This window comes from Canis lupus, chromosome 11 (genome assembly GCF_011100685.1).
Source record: "Canis lupus familiaris isolate Mischka breed German Shepherd chromosome 11, alternate assembly UU_Cfam_GSD_1.0, whole genome shotgun sequence".
Classification (NCBI taxonomy): domain Eukaryota; kingdom Metazoa; phylum Chordata; class Mammalia; order Carnivora; family Canidae; genus Canis; species Canis lupus.
In genome coordinates this window covers 58,104,519-58,124,041 of record NC_049232.1, presented here as the reverse complement: position 1 = coordinate 58,124,041, position 19,523 = coordinate 58,104,519, and the positions used below count along the sequence as shown (strand labels likewise).

The 19,523-nt window shown below is 36.9% G+C and overlaps 1 protein-coding gene across 1 annotated transcript in view; it reads right to left on the bottom strand.

Moving 5' to 3' along the window:
* PLPPR1 (phospholipid phosphatase related 1) overlaps positions 1-19,523 on the bottom strand; it is a 404,846-nt gene that overhangs the window by 306,989 nt on the left and 78,334 nt on the right. Inside the window, exons 3-4 of the mRNA XM_038552949.1 lie at positions 9,100-9,267; positions 7,293-7,417 (exon numbers count right to left, since the gene is read on the bottom strand). The gene's annotated coding sequence lies outside the window, so the exon portion shown is untranslated. The remainder of the gene's footprint in view (positions 1-7,292; positions 7,418-9,099; positions 9,268-19,523) is intronic.

The window sequence follows — 19,523 nt, the reverse complement described above, 5'->3', positions numbered from 1 at the left end:
TCACCAAGATAAAAAGTTTCTGCACAGTGAAGGAAACAATCAACAAAACTAAAATGTGACCAATGGAATAGAAGATATTTGCAAATGACATAATGGATAAAGGCCTAGTATACAGAGTCTATAAAGAAGTTATCAAAATCAACAACTAAAAAATAAATAATCCAGTTAAGAAATGGGCAGAAAACATGAACAGACATTTTTCCAAAGAAGATATATAAATGGCCAACAGACACATGAAAAAAATGCTCAACATAACTCATCATCAAGGAAATACAAAACCACAGTAAGATACCACCTCATACCAGTAAGAATGACTAAAATTAACACGGCAGGAAACAACACACATTGGCAAGGATGCAGAGAAAGGAGAATCCTACTGCACTGCTGATTGTTAATGCAAACTGGTGTAGTCACTCTGGAAAACAGTATGGAGGTTCCTCAAAAAGTTAAAAATAGAACTACCCTACAACCAGCAACAGCACTACTAGCCATTTATCCAAAGAATACAAAATGCTGATTTGAAGAGGCACCTGCACCCCAATGTTTAGAGCAGCACTATCAACAATAGCCACATTATGGAAAGAGCCCAACTGTCCATTGATTGATGAATGGATAAAGATGATATGGTATATATATATATATATATATATATATATATATATACAATGGAATATTATTCAGCCATCAAAAAGAACAAAATCTTGCCATTTGCAGCAACATGAATGGAACTAGGGTGTATTATGCTAAGCAAAATAAATTAGAGAAAGATAAATATATGATTTTACTGGAATTTAGAAGGAAAACAGATGAACATGATAGGGGAAGGGAAGAAAAAAATTAAATAATAAAAAAACAGAGAGGGAGGTAATCCATAAGAGACTCTTGACTTTAGAAAACAAATTAAGGGTTGCTTCAGAGGAGGTGGGTGGGAGGATGGAGTAAATGGGTGATAGGCATTAAGGAGGGCACTTGTTGGGATGGGCACTGGGTGTTATACGTAAGTGATAAAACACTAAATTCTACTTCTGAAACCAGTATCACACCATATGTTGACTAACTTGAATTTAAATAAAGTAAATATATACATACAACACCATGTTAAAAAAAAAAAAGGAAAACCCCAAAACTCCATCAAAAAACTACTAGAATTCAGTAGTAGTCACAGGATACAAAAATGTGTAGAAACCTGGTGTATTTCTTACAACTAATAATGAATAAGCAGAATATAAACTAAGAATCCCATTTACAATTATGCCAAAAATAATAAAATACCTAGGAATAAACTCAACCGAAAGGGTGAAAAACATGTATTCTGAAAACTATAAAACACTGATGAAAGAAACTGAAGGATGACACAAACAAATGGAAAGATACTCCAAAAGTTCATGGATTGGGAGAACAAATATTGTTAAAATGTCCATACCAACAGAAGCAATCTACAGATTTAGTGCATTCCTTATCAAAATACCAATAGCATTTTTCACAGAGATAGAACAAAAAATTCTAAAATTTGTATGGAACCATAAAAGACCCTGAATAGCCACAGAAATCTTAAAAAAGAAAAACAAAACCCAAGTATTCACAATCCCAGATTTCAAGATAGAGTACAAAACTGTAGCAATCAAATCAGTATGGTACTGGCACAAAAACAGAAACATAAATTAATGGAACAGAATAGAGAACCCAGAAATAAACCCACAATTATATGGTCAGTTAATCTTCGATAAAGGAGGCAAGAATATGCATTTGGGAAAGCTGGAGAGCTACAGGCAAAAGAATGAAACTGGACCATTTTGTTACATCATACATAAAAATAAACTCATACATAAAAATAAACTCAAAATTAAGGCATAAATGTGAGACCTGAAAGCATAAAAATCCTAGAAGAGAGCACAGAAAATTATTTCTCTGACACCAGCACAGCAATATTTTTCTAGATATGTTTTGTGAGGCAAGGGAAATAAAAGTAAAAATAAACTATTGAGATACATCAAAATAAAAAGCTCCTGCATACCAAAGGAAACAATCAACAAGACTAAAAGAAAATCTACAAAATGGAAGAAGATATTTGCAAATCCAATATAGGGTTAGTATCCAAAATACACAAGGAATTTATATAACTCAACATCAAAAAAACCTAAATAATCCAATTAAAAATGGGCAGAAAACATGAACAGACATTTCTCCAAAGAAGATGGCGAACAAATGCAGGAAAAGATGCTCAGTAGCATTCATCATCAGGGAAATGCAAATAAAAATTACAATGAGATATCACCTCATACCTGTCAGAATGCCTAAAATAAAAAACACAAGAAACAACAAGTGTTGGCAAGGATGTAGAGAAAAGGAACCCTTGTGCACTGCTGGTGGGAATGCAAACTGGTGCAAACACTATGTATTGGAGTTTCTTCAAAAACTTAAAAATAGAACCACCATATGATCCAGCAATTCTATGTCTGGGCATTTATCCAAAGAAAACAAAAACACTAATTAAAAAGAATATATGCAGGGCACCTGGGTGGCTCAGTTCATTAAGCATCTGACTCTTGATTTTGGCTCAAGTCATGACCTCAGAGTTGTGAGATGGAGCTCCGTGCTCAGTGGGGAGTCTGCTGGAGAGTCTCTCTCTTCCTAAGCCCCTCCCCCCACTCTCACACATAGTCTCTAAAACAAATCTTTTTTGAAAAAAGGATATATGCACACCTATGTCTATTGCAACCTTAATTACAATAGCCTAAAATTATGTAAGCAGCCCAAGTGTCTAATGATAAATAAACGGATGGATAAAGAAGAGTAGTGTGTATACACACACACACACACACACACACACACACACACACACAATGGCATATTACACAGCCATAAAAAAGAATGAAATCTTGCCGTTTGCAATGACATGGATAGAGCTAGAGGACACAATGCCAAGTAAAATAAATGCCAAGTAAAATAAGTCAGTCAGAGAAAGACACATACCGTATGATTGCACTTGAGTATGGAACTTAAGAAACAAAAGAAATGAATAAATAAAAAAGAGATAAACTAAAAACTAGACTCTTAATTATAGAGAACAAACTGTTGGTTACCAGAAGGGAGGTAGGTGGGGGGAATGGGTGAAATAGGTGATGGGGATTAAGAGTACATTTATCAGGAGCACTAATATATAGAATTGTTGAAGCACTATATTGTATACCTGAAACTAATATGACATTGTATGTTAATTACACTGAAATTTTAAAAAATATTTAAAAAATAGTAAAACTTTAGTTCATCTTCCCCAAAAAAGCGTAAAAGAAAAAAAGTAGAAATGTTTGAATGAAAAAGTCACTGGCCAGTCTTCCTCTATTTTGTTTTTTGTATTATCCATCCTGAGATAAGGGAAAGGCCCAGAATCAGGCTCCCACAAATCTCTGGGCTCCCATAAATCCCAAGGACACTGAGATGTAATAGAAATAAGGCAACAAAAACAGAAATAAGGAACTAAATCTGGCCCCCAGACTCCAAAATACTAGGGAGTTTCTGCCTTTGACAGCTATCAAGTAATCACCAAGACTCCAAACAGTCATATGTCATTCACACAAGAAATCTCAGGGCCATCCTAGATTTATAGACCTGACTCCCTAGTCAGGTTTTCTATAAAAGGCCAGTCAAAAAAGCCCTCAGTGGCAACCCTGTCAGGACCCTTCTCACTTCTGAGAGCTTTCTCTGTATCTTTGCTTAATAAACTTCTATCCTTTTCCTCACTCTCCTTTGTCCGCGAGGTTCATTGTTCGACTCCATGAAACAAGAACCAAGCTCTCCCTACTCATGAGGAGCTTGACTTGCTGGCTGGTATAATAGCTATTTGACTTTTATCACATTAGCTTTGAATCTCAGGACTGTGTGAAGCAGGCAGAGAATAACTGGAAGTAAATTTCTGAGTCCTGAAGAAGCTTTGATCTAGCAAAGGAAACTAAGCCTAAGAAGCTAAATTCTTCATTTCTTCTGGGAGTAATACATGAAACTTCTACATTTATCTCAAGAAGGAAACAATAAGACTTGATATGGTAGACACGTGGAAAGGATGGGTCTTGCCACTCTCATCCATTCCCTCACCAAGTCCAAGACACTGAACTCACTTTCAAAATGTTAAGCTTCAGAGTTGCTTTAAAAAAAAATATAGTCCCCCTTCAGGTTCCATGGAAATTGTTCCTCCTCAGAGGGATATAGGACTATTTAAAACTGCTTTAAGTAAGTTTCTGGTGCTTCTCATCTTTGATCATGTTTTGAAAATTGAGCTCCTGACCTATTATCTAATTCCCCAAGCTAAATCTGCGATAAAGTCTGGAAAGTAATGCTGCTTAGCTGGGGATATAATTTTTCCAACAGAAACACAGAGAAACAGAAGAATGAAGCAGGCAATTGTGGGGTGTGTGTGTGTGTGTGTGTGTGTGTGAGAGAGAGAGAGAGAGAGAGAGAGAATTTCCAGTTAAATCAAGTTCCTTTTGAAGACAGCTATACTTTTTTGCCCTTAAGTTCCATGAGAAAAACATACATTTTTTTTAACAAAATACCCCTCAACATAAATTATCACTGAAAAGTTTCTGCCATTTGCAATCAAAACAACATTGAATGAAACACTAGCCAAACATAATTAATCTTGTGTCTACCTATTAGACCCAGGTATGATTCAAATAATCTTTGCTAACATTAGATCTCTAAATATACTGGTTCCCCTAAGAACATGATGTTCCATTACTTTTCTAACTCTCTTTGCTAAAACAAATAAGCAAGCAAAAAAATAAATCATTAAACAACTTCCCATTATATTTATACAATGCTCAAAACTAGAGTTCTTTTTTATGAGATAAAGTGGTCTTATTAAGGTATTTATTACACATTAAAGTATGAATGCTCAATAGTTTAAGCCCCCTAGAGATATTTTTCTCTTAAACAGTTTTAATTTCTAATTGTTGAATTTTATGTAGTGAGAAAGGCTGATAATGACATTGCGATTCCTCTCAAATTTAACTTAAACCAACAGACTGAGGAAATTACTGGCTTTGCAATCATATTTGTGTTCAATACTTAAAAACAGCCAAATTTCTCTGTAAGTTCATTTCCTCAGCCACAAAATAAGACAAATATCTCCCCTTCAGAATCTGTAAGAACAAATTAGGTAGCATTTATAAATCACAGAGTGAAGTTTATGGCATTCAATCATATATATGATTAGTTAGTTTATTTATTTGGCAAAATGCTGGATTCATACATTGGAAGTCACCTGTTCCACCTTTTATTAAGAACAGCCCTCAAGGCATCAGGGAATTTCTTGGCTTACAGTGGTCTCTCAGTAGAGTGGGGAAATGAAAGCCCACACTAGGGAATGGCAAATACTTGGCACAAGAGCCATCTATCCCAGCTTCTGTGTCTACAGCAGATATTACTAATTAAACACTCTTTCTCATTGGCCAAAAACATAGTTTTAGAGTTTTCAAAACAGTAGTTCGGGCAGCTGCTCCTAAGTAATCAGAACTAGCATTGAGATGAAAGCATTGTGACATTAATAGTATAAGACAAAGATCAGCAAATTTTTCCATAAAGAGCCAGAGTAAATATTTTTTTACTTTTGTGCCATATGGTGTCTGTTGTGGATACTCACCTTTGCCTTCCTAGTACGAAAGCAGCCATAGACAGTATGTCCACAAATGGGAGCGGCTATATTCCAATAAAACTGCATTTACAATCGTAGGCAGAGGCTAAATTTGGCCCACAGTCCTGTTTGCAACTCCAGGTCTAGATCCTTTCCCAAATCCAGGAGACAAATGCTGCTGAAATAATTTCAGGAGAGGCTGCAAAGGAGGTATTTTGGCAGGCTGGCAAGGTGAGGGATGTAAAAATGGGCCTCGGACCTGAGGACTTCCTCTACTTAATTCTACCTGAAATCCTGCTAAGTCCTCTTTTCTACCAATTCTCAGAGATTGCAGAGGTCAGTGTGCCTCATTTCTCTTGGACCTCAGCTGATTCATTGAGTCTGTTCCAGTGTTTGCATCAATGTTAAAACACACCAGCTGATGTCTCCTACCCGGGCCATTTACTGTTACTGTTGGATTACAACACTGGGCTTTGAGTTTGAGATCCCTTCTCACTTGAATTCATAATCCAAAATATCACTGGAGACTCCCAATACCTCAGCAATGAAAGGAACCCTCAAGTATTGCTTCCCCTGTAACCATGCAGTGAATGGAGTTACAGATAAGTATTATCAAAACCTTCAACTTTCTCTTGGAGAATTCTCACAATGAGTCCCATGTTATATTTTTTTCAACAGGGAGAAATATGGATGGTTGAATGTATGACACTGGGCAAGTGGTTTTACCTTTCTGAGCCACAGTGTCTTCATCCTTAAAATAGATAATACTTTCCCGACTTATTTCATAGAATTGTGTGCGACTCAAAGGATACCTTTTTTATTTAGGATTATATGTGTCACAAAAGCCACGTCATCCATTAAAACCCTTTTTAGTCTGCCACTCACCTCCACCCATATCACTGTAAATACAACTTATGACAAACATTGAGGCTATTACCGGTGGAAGATGTCTACTAATGCAATCTTCACTCCCAAATCAGAAATATTTGTTCTGATCAGTGTCCTATCCTCTTCGTTCATTACATGACAGAGAGCATATAAAGGTCTCCAGATAGATCCTGGCTTTCATTGCCTTTTGGTGCTAAGACCCTTCCAAGTATCCAGTATCAGCAAATTAGACAACTATAAAGTTACTTAAATCCTACGTATCTATGCCAAGGAAGGTGATGATAAAAAGTTCTACAGACAGAAAGGACTGAAGCAGTGACTATTGCTTGGAAGTGTTGGGAGAAATTATTTACCATGATAACTTTGACTTGGGTATAAGAACCCTTCAAATTCCAACTGAAGTCCCCTTCAAGAAAAATGAGTAACTAATAATTTTATGATAAAATCCAAGCTGCTGCCCTCCTTCCAAGGTCCCTAAATTGCATGGGAATAGTATATTTGATTTCCTGGGGAAATTCAGATTCAGCAACATTCCCAAAGAACTTGGAAACAATTCATTTCAGAACAATCTAATTCTTCATATGTGCATTTATCAAATGATTTTAATATCACCCTTTTGGTGTCAAAAGGAATCTGTGGACATAGCTTTTGCCAAGGTCATTTAGTTCCTCAGTTCCCTTGTCTTACAAATATTCTTTAGTCTTTCTAAAGTAGGATTTACAAATATCTGCTTTCTTCTTCATGAGGATATAAAAAGGAATAAATGGAACAATACCTGTGAAAGCACTTGAGAGCTGAAGGACTAATATAGCCAAGTCCAGCAAACCTTCTAAATGATCTCCCACAAGTTAAATAGGAAGGATGATCTCCTTGTAAGCAGCATCTGTCACAAAATGATTCCTGCAGTGGAAAACCAAATAATGTGCCCTTTATTACCTTTGCTTTTCCTCCCAATTTAGAGTCAGCTGCATCTTATTCAACAGTCTCTACCATTCAACAATTTTCCCACTGTTTACTTATAAGCTAACAAGATGACTAACTTTACTGTGAAAAAGAGACATAACTCATTCTTACAAAGTACATTATGTTTGCTCTTCACATAGCATGATGGTTATAATTTGTACATTCAAAAACTTGCAGTATGTTTGGCTATTTTCCCAACTGGGGAAAAATAAAGCTATTTCTGTTCAGCGGCTTAGGTCCAAATGTTGGGATAGCCTTACATTGCACAACACTCCCAATGATAAATCCAAGACCCTACATTTTTGTTCATAGGGACTATGAGTCTTTTGTGCTGTCAGAGTAGAAAATTAGCCACACAAGTTACTTTAGATGGGCCAAGTGAAGTGTCAAGGCACAGATGGCATTCCTCCTGCTGAGGCCTCAGCAGTAGCCACCACTCAAATTGTGATGGACAGCCTGCTAGTTAGGCCAATACCCTGCAACTTCCTGGTTCTGGCCTTGGAAGGTGCTCATTTCAGCAGAGACTGGGCATTCCATCAGACCTTCTCCTACAACAAAGACTCTGTAAGCACAGAGCCCATTGGTCTCCTCCCCTGGGTCCTTTCTCTCGTCATTGTCTGGGTTTCCTCAATCCCAGATTGGGGACTTCTGACTAGTTGTCCATCCTCTTAATTTCTATTGTGTATCGATTAACTTAATGGGCTGCTCTGAAACAGCCTGGATCCTGCACATCAGAGGATTTGTCTTTTACAAGTGTTTCTCTGAATTGGGCTGCCAAATTTGGAAGATAAAAATTAAGTTTCTCTTTTATAATAATCCAATCATTCTTAAAGTAATGAATGTCTTTAGCTGAACTGGGAAAGATGGTGTGGAGAGCAAAAGGGCACTGGCATATTCTAATATATTATCTCCTTCCATCAGTCAGTGCTCCCTGGAGTCTTTCCTAACAGGTGGCAGGCCCAAACAAGGGGTCTTGACATGATAAACACAGATTTGTTCAGATTTTCATCTCTTATGCCCAAGGACTTGTCCATAGATTAAGTGGCTGCTTCCTGTTCATCAAGGGACCAAGAGAGAGCCAGGACACTCACTGGCATTGAGCCATTTCCTCTATTATACAATGTGTCACATTAAGCAATATATTTCTGTGAAATACTATTTCAAGAGCTCTTCTGAAATATGTCAAAGTGCTTCTTGGAAGTCATAACAAAACAGGGACTATACATGTATTTCTTCTTGAATTATTGAGAAAGCATAATTTGCAAGTAGGCCCCAAACAAAAAGCTATAGATATAAAAACTGCCCTATCCCTGCCAAAGAATGCATAAAAAGGTCTGGTGAACTCTCCAGAATAATAACAATGCCTTCTCTTGACTAAAAATGTATTCCGTACTAGCGCTTCACATATGATAACTCATTTAATTCACCAATAACTCTAAAGTAAATATCTCTTCCTTTTTATTTGTAAAGGAAATTGAGATTCAGAAAGATTAAATAATTTGCCCAACTTCATACAGCCAGTAAATATGGGAGTCAGAATCCAAACTCTAGTTTATTTGACTCAGATACATACATCAGCATCACTACAAAGCTGGATGACAACACAGATGCCCACCCACCTCCAGTGACTGTCACCAACTGAATCCCGGGCTGCAGGTCACTGTGCAGAGTAAGCCCCCACTCAGGCAGGTTCTAGACTACCTCAGTTCAACATTATGAGCACTCCTTGTGGCAGATGTTTGATCCTGGAACATTTACTTAATTTCTCTGTGCCTCCATTTATTCATCTTTAAAATAGAGAGGAAAAGAACTGTAAGAGTCTCTTCCCTATAAGGTCATCCTGAGAACTAAATGGGTTAGCATATGCAAGTCACTTACATACTTCACATACTTGAAATAGTATCTTGACATGATAAACACAGTTATTATTGATCTAATGCACTGTTGACCAAATCCTCGAGAACACAATGTGTCACATAAAGCAGTATATTTGTGTGTGATACCAGATCATATTTGAGAATGACTGTGCTACATTGTTCTATGACTTTAGAAGAATCCATGGGGGTAAATATCTAATCACATGCGAAAATTTCAGGACATTCTCACCATTTTACACGGCAAAGTTGATGTAAGAAAATCGTATGTACTAGCCATGAGACATCTGAAGAATATATTTTTAGCTGTGCTATAATATAGAGTAACATCTTATGGAATATTTTAAGAAAAAGTAATAATTTATCATCATAGTAAAAATAGTGACTGAGAGTGATGAGAAGCAGAAAACCAGAACATGGGGATGAGAGTTGGAATAAGCCTGTAATGAGTTTTTTTTAAGACTTTGTTTTTTAGAGCAGTTTTAGGTTCAAAGCAAAATTAAGAGGAATATACAGAGATTTCCCATATACACCTGCCTGCATATTTGCATAGCCTCCCCCATTATCAATATACCCAACCAGAATGGTTTACTTGTTACAACTCATGAACCAATATTGACACATCATAATCACCCAAATCCATAGTTTACCTTAGGGTTCACTCTTGCTGTTTACATTCTATGGGTTTAAACAAATTTATGATGACACAGATCCATCCTTACAGTATCATATAGAATCCTCTAAAAATCCTCTGTGCTCTACATATTATCCCTCCCCAGCCCCCAATCCCTGGCAAGCAGTGATTTTTTTTTTTTTTTTACCATCTCCACAGTTTTGCCTTTTCCAGCATGTCATATAGTTGGAATAATACATTGTACAGCCTTTTTAGATTGGCTTCTTTTACTTTACTTTTACTTCTTTACCTCTTTTACTTAGTAATATGTATTTAAGATTCCTCTATGTCTTTCCAGGGCATGATAGTTCCTTTTTTTGGGGGGGGAGGGCACCTGATAGTATTCCATTGTCTAGATGTAACAGTTTGTTAATCCATTCACCTAGTGAAGGGCACCTTGGTTGCTTCCAAGTATTGGCAATCATGAATAAAGTTTCTATAAACATCCATGTTCAGGTTTTTGTATGGGCATACATTTTCAACTCCTTTGGATAAATACCAAGGAATAGGATTACTAGATTGTATGGTCAGAGTATGTTTCAGTTTTTTAAGAAACCACCAAACTCTTCCAAAGTGCCTATACAACCTTCCATTCTCACCAGCAATCAGTGAGAATATCTGTCGCTCCACATTTTCACCAGCATTTAGTAATGTCAGTGTTCCAGATTTTGGCCATTTTTATGGGTATGCAGTAGTATCTTGTTTTAGTTTGCATTACCTTGATGACAAATAATGTGAAGCATCTTTTCATATGCTTACTGCCTTCTGCATATCTTCTTTGGTGAGGTGTCTGTTAAGGTCTTTGGCCCATTTGAAGGATTGTTTTATGGAGTTATTAAGAGTCATATGTTATTATGGAGTTTGAAGAGTTCTTTGTATATTTTGGATAATAATTCTTTATCAAATGCATCTTTTGCAAATATTTTCTCCCAGAGTGTAGCTTGTCTTGTCCATCTCTTGACATTATCTTTCACAGAGCAGAAGTTTTCAATTTTAATGAAGTCTAGCTTATTTATCAATTCATTCTTTCATGGATCAAGCTTTGGTGTTGTATCTAAAAGTCATTTCCAAACCCCAGGTCATCTAGGTTTTCTCCTATCTTCTAGGCATTTTATACTTTTGCATTTTAAGTTTAGTTCTGTGATCCATTTTGAGTTAGTTTCTGTGAAGGACACAAGGTCTGAGTCTAGATTCATTTTTGTATGTGTGGATGTTATAGCATTATTTGTTGAAAAGACTATTTTTGCTCCATTGTATTTCCTTTGTTCCTTTGTCAAAGATCAGTCAGCTATATTTATGTGTGTCTATTTCTGGGTTCTCTATTCTATTTCATTTATCTATTTACCTTGAACAACTATTTTTTTCACCCAACTATGAGATATAAAGTCACTTTAAAAATATAATGATTCAAATCTGTTAAATTTTAAGTTTCATGCATGTTTACGGCTAACCAGTGATTTTTTTTCAAATTATTAGAATGCAGTCTGCTGGTTACATGGGAAAATATTCGTATAGATCAAGACAGCTAAGAGTAGCCTCTTGCACAAAGCAACCTATCCCAGTTGTGCTTAATAAATATATTTTGTTCAAAAAGCTCTACCCCTTTTATCAAACTATTTCCCCATGCTGGTATCCAGAAGCATGTGTGTCTTGAATTTTAAAACAAAAATGGTCCAGATAATCTTCTTTGCTCATTATCAATATACAGAAATCCCCCCCCCCCCATTCATATGTTGGAGTCTTGGCACTCAGTGTGATGGTATTAGGAGGTGGGGCCTTTGGGAGGTAATTAGGCTTTAGTTGAGATCATGCACATAGAACCCCCATGATGAGATTAATGACTTTACAGGAAGAGGAAAAGACCTTGGAGTATCCACTCTCCACCATGTGAGGACATGGTTCTCTTCATAACTATATTTCCAGCAGCAAGCACAAAACCTGGTACATAGTTGGCATTCAATAAATATAAACATGGGGGGGGGCGGTGGGGGTCAAAATAACTTCTTTTTGTTGGCTCTATAACCACCCATTCAGCTGTAGTCACAGAAGCCAACCAGAAATTTCTAATAAGCAGTCTATGAGGTTAAAAACCTTGCTGTCTTCTTGAAGGCCTAGGCTACTTATTTTCTCTCCCCAAAGCCTGATGGTAGATGTTCCTTTAGGGACCTATACATAACAATGGTTAATCTTACAGAATATTAACCAAAGTAACTTTTTTCTTTCCTTGGCAATACATAATTGCAATTACTAATTTATTATATTACTACCTAATTCAAAATGTTCCATACAAAATCAGCAGGTCTATTTGACTTTAAAGTCATTTTGCAGAAAACCTGGTGTAATCTTCAGGAAAGAGCACAGGATTTGGGGACGTATGATCCAGGTCTACTTAATGGCTCTGCCTCTTAATGGTTCTGTGATCACACATAAATTATAACTTTCCTGAGTTAAAATTTTTTCACTAGCAAAAAATGGTATTAATGTGCACAAGGAGTGCACATTAATACCTAACTCATATGGTTAAATGATATAATGTATGCACAAAGTATTTTGTACAATCTATGGAATTATAAAAATATGTCATCGAAGTTACTATAAAACTAATTTGGAAAACCACTGTTCTTTATTTTTATTAAAACTAACATGACCCTTGACAATGTGTATAGTAAATTTTTTCTCACTAGTATGGTTTACACTAAATCATAGGTTCTCTTAAATCCAGACTCTAAAGAGGACCAAATGGAGTCACAGTGAGACACAAGAACTGTGAATTCATCAATTTCACACTCTCTGGGTCTAATTTGGACAAACCCTGAGGACGATCAATAAGATGCTTGCCTGAGGAAAGAATGCAGCATCAGGTCCACAGAAAAAAGAAAATGTCATTGACTGTGTAGAAGAATTACACCCCAGAAAACACAAGGAAGCCTTTATGGGAGTGAACACACTTGTTAAAATTAGAGAATCCTTCACTGCTAAATTTAGAATGACAAAACCATGAAAACCCATTACTATTTACCTGAGAAAGAGCCACCTCTAGTTTATATGGTTCACATACACATGTATATATGTATTAGTGCTACACACTGCAAACCAATGAGAGGAATGGGTGTGAGCCAGGATGCTTTAGGGAAACACTATCTTTAGTTCACAAAAGGAAAAGAACCCACAAAAAAAGAAATTTTCGCATTCATAGCCAAATTTCTGCATCAATTTCTAATCATAATAATTTAGATTTTCATGCAATCTGCACTTATTATTGCCAGATCCCTTATAGTTATTGCTACAAGTGGACAGAATCTGTATAACTTATACTCTTTCTAACAGCTCTCATCCACTTTTCTGAACACAATAGCTAAGAAAGGCAGTCAAATGTTCCTGGAGAAGCTGTTACTGATTCCTTAATGTTGTCTTGAGACATGCATATGCCCCCAGTCTCCCATTATATATAAATATATTTATGTAAAATATATATGTAATATTTACTTTATAGTGCTATTTTCCATAATTAAATATTCCTCTTAGTTTACCCAAGAGAGACATTTAATGATTTGTCCCTTGGGAAGGCATATTTTTTGCTGAAAGCTCACATTTAGCCACTATTGTCAGTTCTAAGCTCATGACCTACTGCAGAGAAAAGCCTCAGTACATGTAAGCTATTATTATTATTATTGTTTGCACTCTTTCTAAGTGTCAAGTAGACATCTGCATTTGAGAAAAGTATAATGCTTCCCCAAGCATCTCATAAAGGTCACTCTATTTTATTTTTTAAGATTTTATTTATTTATTCATGAGGGACACAGAGAGAGAGAGAGAGGCAGAGACACAGGCAGAGGGAGAAGCAGGCTCTACACAGGGAGCCCGACATGGGGCTGTCCAAAGGTCACCCTATTAACACTGGACTATCTCCCGGGTACTACAGACCTGAAACACCCTTTACACTGCCTACTCTCCCTCTCCTATAGAATCAAAAGGACCAATTTTATGCTGATAAAATTTCCTTTGTGTGATGCATGAATTCCCAGACTCCCAAAAGGGAAAATAAAAAGCCTTTCCCCAAAAGTCAAGAATGAAACCTGTGGGCAGCCCACCCACAGCAGTTTAGCGCCGCCTTCAGCCCAGGGCCTGATCCTGGGGACCGAGATTGAGTCCCATGTCGGGCTTCCTGCATGGAGCCTGCTTCTCCCTCTGCCTGTCTCTGCCTCTCTCTCTCTCTCTCTTTCTCTCTGTACTGTCTCTCATGAATAAATAAATAAAATCTTTTAAAAAAAATGAAACTTGTGAGAATACCACTTTATGTGGTCACAGAGCAAGCTTGAGCTGTGGAAAAATGGATTCAAATTCTAGCATCATTTACTAAAAAAAAAAAAAATGGCAAACTATGTATCTCTATAACCTTAGGTTCATCTTCTGTAAAATAAGGATATTAATATATTTATGATGACTGCTATGAAAATTAAATATTATATATTTGATAAATATATATCTTATCATGTCTTATCTGAAATATGGTTAAGTATCCATCAAACGGTACCCATCAATTCCTGGCCTTCTTTCTCTTATCTGTTTCTTGGAATTATGAAATTAAAGATGATGAAGACCTTCTTACAGGCCATAAAACAGTTTTATTCACTGTGCACTAGAAGGCAACCCAAGAGTCAGTGACTTAAAGTGTCCCCTACAGCTGTGGTTATGTCAAGGTTTGAGTGATGATGAGATGTGCTACCAAGTTACCAACTGGGGCAGCCCCAGTGGCGCAGTGGTTTAGCGCCGCCTGCAGCCCAGGGTGTGATCCTGGAGACCCAGGATCGAGTCCCACATTGGGCTCTCTGCATGGAGCTTGCTTCTCCCTCTGCCTGTGTGTGTCTGTGCCTTTCTCTCTGTGTCTCTATGAATAAATAAAAACCTTTAAAAAAAAAAAGTTACCAACTGATATTTTAGCTGACGTTCAGGGGCTCATGTATTCCTGGTTGTCTTACTCTTCCAGTAGCCACTTGTTCCATGAAAACTGTCATGACCCAGTGTAAGTAATCTCTGCATCTCCTCTATGGATCTCGACTCCAGAGCCTGTTGTAGATTTTTAAAGATAGCTTCTATGCCCTCTGAGGATCGATTAGTGATTTGGAAACAGCCAAAAATCATTTTGAGTTAGAACAATAAGGCAGATGATCAAACTAAAATGACAAAATCAAGAATGTTTTTGGCAATAGCCAGAGGATTGCCTCCAGCATGATTACTTAAAAAACACACACCCACACAACTAAGCACATTCATTCATGCGTGTGTTTATAAAACAAACCAGTCTCTGTACCTTTTCAAAAGTCATTGTCCCATTGTGAAAATAAGCATATGTCATTACCAGTACATTAGGATGATATTAAAGTATTTTTTTTTAAGATTTTAGAAATAAAATTTGAACACAATGGGTATGATTGGTCAATGACAGAAGTGAACCAGAAATGCCTGTGAGAGAAACAGATATGACTTAGAAGTACACTCAGGGAAGCAGACTGGATTGTGATACTATTTGGTAAGCAGAAACCTAATTAATTACATGCAAAGAGGAGCGTCAGCATAATGCATGGAAAAGAAAAGGCAGAGCCAGAAGCTGACTGTTTCATTCAGCACTGTTCAGGCAGAGGGGTGCAAGTTTTCCCATCATTGGAGAGGTGATTTCTGCTGTGGGCAGAGATGATTTATTATGTTTCCCCTTGGCCATGATAAAATATCTCTCAAGACTAACCACCTTCATTTGCTCTGATTACAGTCTAGGCAAGTGACCTTCTGATAACACCGGAAGGTGACAGCCTGAGGGCTGACCCTGGGCCATGGTAAACTCTCCAAGATAATGCAGTGTTTTAAAACCCCTCACAAAACCCCAGTCAGTCTTCTAGCAAAAGCTACCCTTTCCGCTTACAAAATATGGCCATGACTGGAGATCTGAAATATAGAAAATTATTCAGAAAATTGAAATCACCTTAATCTCACAACCCAGGGACAATTACTGTTAACATGCTGGTGGTTTCATCTGAAATTTTTTTTTTTTACAAAATTGTTTTATATAACCAAGATCGAATTGTATATTGAGTTTTTCATTTGGCTTTTTGTTAAGCATTACAATCTAGATATTTTCTGAATTACCTAAAGTATACATAAATATAACCATTGAAATTGTATAATATCCTGTCAAGTGATTATTTTTTCAGTGTACTTAACTAATCCTTTATTACTAATGTTTGGGTGGCCTCTAATTTTTTTCATCTTTTGTGAAGAATGCTATAATAGGCCTACTAATACAGAAGGCTTCTTCTCTATTTGAGATTATTTCTTTGGTTCAAGTCTTCCCTATTGATTTTTAAGCTTACTGAGCTCCTTGTTTCTAAATCTAACTGCCCACTGGACTCTTCACACTTGAAAATCAACATGCCCCAAGCAAAACAGTGCTGAGGGTGAGGTCACTGCTGGCCTCAGCTGAGGCACTCCAACGTGTTGTCTGTTTCAGAAGAAACCTGCCCTTAAGAGTGAGCCAGGGGACACTTGCATGGCTAAGTGGTTGAGCGTCTGCCTTCGGCTCAGGGCATGGTCCCAGAGTCCCTAGATCGAGTCCCACATTGGGCTGCCTCAAGGAGCTTGCTTCTCCCTCTGCTTCTGTGTCTCTCATGAATAAATAAACAAAATTAAAAAAAAAAAAAAAGAGTGAGCCAGGGAATTGCTGGTAGAGGTAAGTGACACTGATGGGAGTGGGGATGTGGGGAAGGGAGGTTAGGGCCAGCCCTTACCACTAGACTTTAAAATCTGGGCCTATAGACCTTGTAAGCTTTGACACATGTCTGAGCATTGTGACACTTCACTCTATTTCAAAAACTCATTTATTGGCTCCTTCATTATCATATCAATGTTCACAATAGTCCTGGCTCTGAAGTAGCTCCTAATATAAACCTCATTTTACTGGGACTCAGAATAGTTAAGTGCCTAGTCCAAAGTCATGCATGCAGTAAGTAGCAAAATTGTATTCCATCCAGATCTGTTGACTCAGAGTTTGTAATATTTCACTTCACCATGATGTTTCCTCTCCAGTAGTTACATTGGGGTGGAAGGGAAAATAAACCAGGCTGCTAGAGCTTTTATTATTCCTTTTGAATGTGTTTGAGAGGCAGTGGTGGCAAGCATCAATCTGTAATTCTAAACAAACACAGTTTAAAATCCCACGTGGACTATCTTGCACACTGATCCACCTGAGACCCCCAGTTTGAGCGATGATAGAAGCAGCTGGAGATCTGCAGTAGTTATGGGAGATTATATATGTTCTGGGAGCTCAGGAGGTCTAAGCACTCCACTATCTATAATTGAAAATGTACTGAAGCAAATGGAAGCTTGTGATCCCATGTGTATTTTATCAGATGCTTTGGACATTAAAGGAATTCCTAGAAAATTATAAATTGAAACACTTGTCACGTAGTGGTAACAGGAAAAAAAAAAAACAGAGTTTGGAAAGAAAAGAATAAATTGCCCATAAAATAATTCATAATAGATTTGCAGCTAGAACTGGTTATGAGAGAGTAATGTGGTATAAAAGATAAGAAATGGAATTCCAAAGATGCATGAGAACCATTGCTAATTCTTTATATAAGAGCAAGAATAATTGTACACAGTTAATTGTTCTGCATAGAAAGCAAGAGAAAGACAAATATAAGTAATAAGAGCATTACTTGAGGCAATGTGAAGGAGAAATAGAGGAAATATATTTTTTCTTTATTTCTAAATCTGTAAGAAGGAAATTACACTCAAAGTAAAATCAACAAATTGCCCTCACAATAAAACGTACTACGAAAACAAAAGCGTGCCCTCATTTTCTCATTTTGTGGTAAGAGGGACTCCTCAAAGAATCAAAAATCAGTTTTAGTAAAATGTACAGATGCATTATTTGATAAAGTGCTGTAAAGAAACTTCCAGACTAGATGATGTTAAGGGCTGCCTTTCCCCCCAAATTCCCAAGAAAATGACCAACAAAACGTACAAATAGGATCCACACATGAAAAATTGGGAATAGGTGCCTGGAAGAAGCATACTAACTGGACCAGATTAATGGAACCCATTGAAAATGAGAGATGTGTTCCTGAGAAAGAATAGCTTACCTGGAAAGCAAATGAGAGAAGCTCCCAGCTTGGAGATTAAGAGTCTGAAGACAAGGGGAGGCTGAGAAATTGATGGGAAATGGACTACCTGAGCCATTTTGTGGACTGGCAGCAATGTGCACAATAATACTGAAGACCACTACAGAGATATATACAGGTAGAAACATATGAAACCAATAGAGAAGTGGGTTTGTGTGTAGTGTTGATGTGTGTGTGTGTGTGTGTGTACTGTCTGTGTATGTGTACATGCATGTGTGTGTGTGCATTGTGTGCATATATGCATGTGTGCATGCATGTGTGAAGAATTCTATGGGGATCTAGTTTGTAACAAAAATAAATAATAGGAAGTCTAATCTTTGGCTTGAGCTGATAATCTATTTTCTTCCCTCTTCACCCTTCCTTCCTCTCTGCATTTGTTTTGTCTATAAAATCTTTAGACAAGAACACACAGCATCCCTGATAGGCCCTTCTGAATTTCATTTCCAGTAGCGGGCAAGTATAGACTAGGACAGTGAAACTATGAAAAACTGCTGCCGTTCAAAGAAAAGGGAAAATTGGCAGGTATTTTTCTTTTTTTATGCTGCCTTTATCAGGTTTTGATGTCAGAGTTATTCTTTAAAATGGATTAAAGTACAACTTTTTTCATGAACAGGAACAGTTTAGCATAGAAATAACTCATTTAAAAGGTTGGCTAAACCTCAGGTGTAAAAAAAATCTAGACCCTGAGCTATTTTAGGAGAGAATTCTTGGACAATATATCATAATTTTCCTTCTTCTTATTGGGTTTTTTAATCTTTTATATTTCTTGAATCAAATCTGTATGGGGCTTCCCTCAAAAGTTCAGTAGAATAACAGGCCCATTATAAAACATTTGCTCTGCTACTGACACTGGGTTTTGAAGGCCCCACCCCACATCACATCACACATTAACTAACTGTTCAGCAGGGGAAGTGTAAAATAATTGGCAGAAAAGATATTGAAAAGTTTTAAAATTTTTTATTTTTATTTTAATGTAGATAATATATTCACATAATTCAAAATTCAAAAGATTTGTAAATGTGTACATGAAAAGTCCCCATACTTTTTTGTCCCAAGCTATGTGGTTTCATTGTGATATAGCTGATTTACTATGTATCTTTAAACAACCTGTAAAAAGTTTCTTTTGGTGTTAATAATTGGAGTTTCTATCTCATTTCCTGTACTTTGGTATTTTTTCTGTATTTGTGATTCCATGCTTACAGCTTTTGGAATGCCATATACTGTGAATCCAAGTGCTATGCCCAGAGCACCTAATCCATAACAGGGTCCTGGCTTAGGCTTTTCCCAACAACCCTGCAGTACATTTACACACCTCCATAGCA